The sequence below is a fragment of the Pezoporus wallicus genome, unplaced genomic scaffold (assembly GCF_028554395.1).
Source record: "Pezoporus wallicus isolate ANWC-B61680 ecotype Strahan unplaced genomic scaffold, APGP_CSIRO_Pwel_v1 contig_3486, whole genome shotgun sequence".
In the NCBI taxonomy this organism is placed as follows: Eukaryota; Metazoa; Chordata; class Aves; order Psittaciformes; family Psittacidae; genus Pezoporus; species Pezoporus wallicus.
The window spans coordinates 8,862,278-8,869,297 of record NW_026642292.1 but is presented as its reverse complement, the minus strand read 5'-3'; positions in this window follow the sequence as shown (position 1 = coordinate 8,869,297).

Below are 7,020 nucleotides of genomic sequence, written 5' to 3'. Positions count from 1 at the left end.
AAATTCTCTCCATTGGAAAAAATGCACAGCTACTGATTTCTCCACTGCTTATTTCAAATATTTTATATCTCTTGCAAACTGTTGATAGCTGACGGTGAAAAAAAAAAACAACAAAGTTTGCACCAAAGTGAAAATCTGTATTCATCATTCAGCATGACTTTTTAAAACAGAAGAAATATTGTTTTTCTCTTTTAGTTTCTGCTCTTTTGGAGGGGAAAATATTTCCTCTCTTTTGATTTCATGATCTGAGTAAGTTTTCAAGACCCATTTACTAGGACGGCATACAGTGTTAAAAGAATGAAATAAAAGCAATGAAAAAAGAACTCTTTTTTTTCTTTAATCCAGAAATCTCTGGTGGCTCAAAACTACCATTCACTCAAACAAGTTTTCAAGAAATTACTTACACACTCCAATACTCTGCTGAATAGCACTCTTACAATAAATCGTCTCTCAGAATTGACTAGAACTGGCAGAGCTAGAGGCCAATATACTGTTTGCTTTCTCCTCTTGAGCATAAATTCTTTCAAAAGAAACCAAGCTTGCCTCCTGACACCAGTACATACACTAAAATTGCTCAGACAAAGAGCAGCCCTCACAAAAGGCAAAAGCAACATGCTGTTAATATGCCACAAGAAAAACTGGTCATACAGCATAAAATACAAAAAGCCTACAGTAAATCTTCAGAGGACCTTAAAAACATCTACCCTTAGCACTAAACATTCCTCTAAAAAGCAATATTTTGCTAACAAAGGTAACCATGTATTTCACCAACAGAAGCAGTCTGTGGCTGTACACAGCTGTCCAGACTAAGACCATTACACTTCAAGGAAATCACTTTACGTATGCCTGTCTAGGTGGCATCTTTGCATTTGCCCTCTTCTCCATGGCTGCCCTCCAGTCATCTGCCAAGCAGAGCTGAGCCATGAACCCAGCTAAGGATGGGTTTCTGAATAATTCTAGTTTGAAACAATCCTTTTTGTTGCAAAGGATATGTACACAGTCAAGGCTTGCTTTGGCTGATTCAATGAGAGTTCAGCAGTCTTACCAAGCACCCCTTCACACCTACACAAAACCAGACACCAGACAAACCCAGGCATCCTCAGGCATCCTTCCCTGATGCTGCAAACTGTTCATAACTCCTTGCCTCAGCAGGAAGAATAAAGGCAGACACTCACCACTGCTGTCAGAGGAGGAAAATGTAAGCAACTCACTTTCAGCTCTGTACCTTGCACACCTTTCCATACCCTAGATGCAGTTACTGAAGCAATTGTGGTTTTAGCAGTGCCGTGCTTGAAGTAAATTAGTGTTGTGGTAGATATTTCCTATGGTGAGAAGATGTATTAGAATAACTGGGGGGGGGGGGGGGGGGAAGGGAAGGGGAAGGGAAGGGGAAAGGGAAGGGGAAAGGAAAGTGGGAAGGAAAGGGGAAAGAGGAAAGAAGGAAAGGGGAAAGAGGAAAGAAGGAAAGGGGAAAGAGGAAAGAGGAAAGAAGGAAAGGGGAAAGGGGAAAGAAGGAAAGGGGAAAGGAGGAAAGGGGAAAGGGAAAAGAAGGAAAGGGGAAAAGAAAGGGGAAAGGAAAGGGGGGGGAAGGGGAAGGGGAAAGGGGAAAGGGAAGGGGAAAGGAAAGGGGAAAGAAGGAAAGGGGAAAGGGGAAAGGAGGAAAGGGGAAAAGGGGAAAGGGGAAAGGAGGAAAGGGGAAAAGGGAAAGAAGGAAAGGGGAAAGGGGAAAAGGGAAAGAAGGAAAGGGGAAAAGGGAAAGAAGGAAAGGGGAAAAGAAAGGGGGAAGGAAAGGGGGAAGGAAAGGGGGAAGGGGAAGGGGAAGGGGAAAGGGGAAAGGGAAGGGGAAGAGGAAAGGAAAGGAAAGGAAAGGAAAGGAAAGGAAAGGAAAGGAAAGGAAAGGAAAGGAAAGGAAAGGAAAGGAAAGGAAAGGAAAGGAAAGGAAAGGAAAGGAAAGGAAAGGAAAGGAAAGGAAAGGAAAGGAAAGGAAAGGAAAGGAAAGGACTAATAGGGAGAAAAATACAGTTTCATCTTTTGCTGGAGATGAGTAACAATTCAACTACAATAAAAGGCAGAGGCCAAGTCTACAACCAACTAGTATGATCTGAACTTTGGAGTATAAATCAAATTCCAAGTGTAAAAGCTAGTGATTTAACAACATAAATGGTTAGATCTTTTTAAAACAGCAAAATATAAGCACACATATATATATATATATATATATATATATATACACATTTAATCTCTAGAGACTATAAACTTCCTGGATCAACTATTACTCTTCTGCAAGTCCATATTGCACTGAACATAACAAACCTCATGCTTTCTGAAACCTTGAAATGTTATCAGAATCTCAATATTAAATAAAGATATAATGGTACACAAATAGGTATTATAAAATATGTTTACTTAGCTGTTATTAAAATTCTGCTAAAAATATTCTAAACAAAATATTATAATAAGACATGTTTTAATGACTGTTCTTTCTAGAAATTGACAAATGTCTCTCTGCAACCAGCTATATAGATGGTTAAATAATACTCGGCAAAAACATGGTGTTTTTTTCTTTCAGTGTATAAACTACAGGTAGGTTAGACTTTCATTAGTCTATGATATTCAAAATCCCATTGTAGTGTAGAAGAGTTATAAATGATTTTGCATTATTCTGATTTTGGGCAATCCATCAGTGACACATTTCTGCTTGTCAAAATGACAGGCACTGGCTAGTTTTTGCAACATGTACTTTCTGGATTAGCAACAAAAGTGTGTTAAGAGGGTCTTTGCATGTCATGCACTTTTACAAATATTTCTTATTTTCTATTTTTTTCTTCTTCTTATATCACAGCAATCAAGAGAAATGGGACCAATTCAAATTCTGATCCAGAGACATTGCTTGTTCCATTCTATTCCACATATAAGGGGTTGAATTGGATAAACGGAGTTCATTGCACCTTTGCTTTATAAAGTTAATCAGAAAATATCTTTTCCATTTATAAACTCTTCCGAATAAAGTACACAGGAAGGAAAGACAAAGAATTCATGTTTTAAAGAACAGCTACTGTGTGGTGCCCTGGATTACCCTCAAAATATGCAGATGACCATTACTGAAGGGAGTGGAAGGAACAGCATGTTCACCCACTGCAGAGTCAGGAATAACAGAAGCCACACGTTCAATAACACCTGTACGACTGCAGACAGGCTCTGACTGGGCACTTCCCATTCAGGATTAACAGAATGTTTATATGAAGCAAAAAAATGCACCTCGCTTACTCAAAGCTACGTATTTCTCTAATAAACGTGTTCCCATGAAATAGGAAGCAGTACCTCTGACCTCTGGACTGAACAGGAGATGGGTGAGCCCTCAGACTACAAATGCTAGCTGCTGAAACAGGGTTTGAAATGATCTGAAGTCATTGTCTGGTTCCAGGAAGCACACCTTGGGATTCATATCAAAGATCAGCATCCCCAGTTCTCAGTGGGAAAAAACAAAGATGTTCTGACTGGCAGTTTGTTCCAGCACACATTGTCCTTGCTGCCTAAAGTGAAACAGTGAAGCACATAGCAGATGGAAGGGGGGCCCCGTTCTTCTCTTTACTGATTATTTAAGAGTCCTTGATGTTTGCACACAGAAAAATATTTTCAAAATGCTTACAAAAATACACCTCTGTGCTAACCAAGGTCTTGATGATATCCCAAGTTAAACAGCCAAGAATGAATCCAAAGTCATTAGCCACTTCTGAAATAATCATTACAATTTTATGTTTTTAAAATTGATATGTGAAGAAAATGTTGTTTACTATTATCTTTATTATTTTATCCCCAGGCTTCATTTTTATCCTCATATCAGTGAAAGGTTTAAGATGATTATTTAAATTAATACAGTTATATAACCCAGAGTAGCAAACATAATTTAAATTTTCTCTTAAGATAGTCTCTTGAGAGATCATTGTAAGAACCAGCCTTCAGGTCACACTGGAGAGCACAGAACAGGAGAGGGCATAGGCAAGCTCAGTACTGATCACAGGGGAGAGGCAGCTGGTCCTCTGCCCCTTTGTGGGGAAAGCCCTGACAGCAGAGGTAACAGGCACATCTGGCCCCTCCTCGCAAAACTCCACAGTTAGTATGTAAAATAAATTGCTAATCTAAACCACATAAATTTACAGAAGGCGAGGGTCTGCTGCCTGCCAGGAACTATTTGCTAGCAGTCGTGCTTGAACTGTTAAAAGAGAAACCTGTGTGAGGCTATCTGTCTTCCTCCTTGCTCGAGTTTCCAGGCTGCGCATTGGAGGATGGTTCTGTGCTGCTTCTGGCGGTGGTTAAAAGCCTGCTGCAGAAAAACCTTCCTGGAGAGGACTCTGGGCTGTGCAATGCCAGGCAAGGTGCCTGCTGCCTCTGCAGCCCCTGCTGAGGTGCCTCAGTGGGTCCTGGCCAGCTGCCATGGTCTGGCACAGGCCTGTATATGTGAGCACTGTGCCACCAAAGAAGGAGGCAACGTACTTCCCAGGCTGGAGTAAGCCTCGAGCTGAGCCCTGGCTGGGAGCCTGGCAGCTGGTGGAGTTGCCAAGGAGCATTTCAACAGGAACAGTGGCAGAGCTCCAGTGATCCAGGTGTGCTCTGGTGCTTCTTATCACTGCACATGTGCATACATGTACTTACATATATATATGTATAAACAAGCATTTCCCCTGCCAGAGATTGTGGCAAGGCAGTAGCAGCCCAGTTCAGAGAACATAAAAAAAGTTCTGTTTTACAGTCTTTCCCTTAGGTGCTGCTTCCACCATCCACTTGCCTCTTCTGCCATTCCCTCTTCTGCCTTAAATGTTTTTATTTGTTCCATGTGCTTTTTCTAAGTGGGTACATTTAGGTTGATTTTACTAAAAAGTCAGTAACTTGGGAGCAAAACAAAAACCAATGTTTCATAAAGGAGCCTAACTAGGGTGATGGTGTGAATTAGCAAATTGAGCCCCAGGGAATCAGAAGAAGGGCTGCACCACAGGCACTGTAACAGTTGCCACATCTCCTCTAAAGTCCCCCTAAATCCTGTGTCTCTGCTAAAGCACCAAACTGCCTCATTGCAAGTGCCTGACCAGAGCTGGGCACCCACAAATGCTCCACCAGCCAGGCACCAGCTTGTCTGTCGAGCACTGGCAGTCCTGGCAACACCTTAATGCCCTTCCCAAAAGAGCGCAGATTCAAACTGAAAAATTAAAGCCCAGATCAGTACCTCTTAAGCATAAATTTGAAGGCAACATGTAAAAGTCAATGTGTAACTGTTTGGAGGATGAATTAAGCAGCCTTTGGAAAGAAAGTATATAGAAAATCATCATAGGCCTAAAAGGAATGCAAGGAGAAGCCAGAAACAGAAAACCCCAGCAGATCAAGCGAAACAAAGAAAAGAGAATTGGCAAGAGAAGGAAAGGAGTACTGCAGTGAGGGATGGGTGAGTGTATTTTTTCAGTGAGGGATCTGCAAGGCGCGGGGCACTCACCGGGTGGTGAGTAGGGCTGAAAGTTTCATTAGACTTTCTTCTGTCCGTTCTGATCTTTGCACAAAGCCTGTCTTCACACCAAGGACGGAGAGGTTTCTGTGGGGCTGCATGACACAGCAGCCAGCGTCCCTCTCGGTTCAGGCATTTCCCGTGTTTCCCGACATAAATGGGGCGCCTCTCCCTGGCCCTCCTGCCTTTCAGCCTCGGGAAGAAGACGTTCCCGGGACGTTTCACCTCGGAGAAGCACACGAACCTGTGCAGAAGCCTTTCCTCCGGTGCGCAGCTCGCTCCCGCCCCTAGACAGGAGGGGGCCCGGGCCGGGACAAACCGACTCCGCTCGCCGGGCCGGAGCCCCCCGGCTCTGCTGGCCTCCCGAAGCCCGGCGGCAGGGGCGCGGCGGTTGCCTGCACCGGGCGGCTCGGGCCCATCCCGCCCCATGCTACAGTGAGGGCACCGGAGCGGACAAGCCGCCGGCACTGCGGGCCGCAAGGCAGCATCTGCACCAAAGCATCTGCACCAAAGCATCGGCTTTTTTAACGTAAATATAGAAATTAAACAAGCCCCCCTCTCTCTTAACCTCCGCAGCTCTGAGAACGTCGTGAACTGCAACAGAAAGCGTGAACCATCTCTGAAAAGCACCGAGCAGCGTCTGCATCTGCGGGAGTCCTCAAGGGAGGCGAGATCAGGGATAGACTTGAGCTGCCATTGCCAAGGATGAGAGACCTGCCAGGGAGAGAAAACCCCTGGGGAGGAGGGAGCACGGTAATTCCTCCCCAAGCTCTAGGGGTCCGGAGAAGCTGAGAGAAATGCCAGCATCTGCACCAGCAGCCTCGAGTAATAACGCATTTGAGATGCTTCGATAGGAGCTGACCATGTCATGAGGGCAGCATCGCCACCTTTATCTGTGTGTGGGAAGCATAAGAATGTGTTTCTTAGACGATCAAAGGTGGTGGTATCGTGTTCTCACCGCTTCTGCACTTCACTTGAATTAAATTCCAATTTAAAACAAATAAATAAATGAAATTGATAACTTACCCAGTCATGCTTCCCATTTCGCTCTAGTGGGCGGCATGTCTCTGAATAGATGGCAGAGATCTCAAATGTAGTTATTTTCAGTTATATGAATAGATACTTCACAATGCGCATTTTATGCAACCAGTTAAATAAGTAAAATAAAATAAGCCCGAAAGCGAGGCTCCTTGCTCAGTTGCCTCTCCCCAGAGCTATCTGCAATGCCCGCACCTAATTTGCTACCCCGTCAAATGTGCCAATTCCTAAGAATTCTTAAAGCTTATTTAGATTTAAAAGTTTATTTCTGGGAACAGCCATCCCAGCAGAAGTTAAACAGCAGATGCTGACAGCCAGCACAGAACACGATTTTAAAGCATTCGTTGGAATAAAGGTACTCCTGCCTCTCTTCCTTCCCGTCCATGAGAAACCTGCCCGTTTAACACTCGTGCCAGCTGATCCTTTACGCCCCATCTGCGTGTAAGCATTGAACTACGAGAATGAAGCCGGCTCTGCAGGGGAGGATT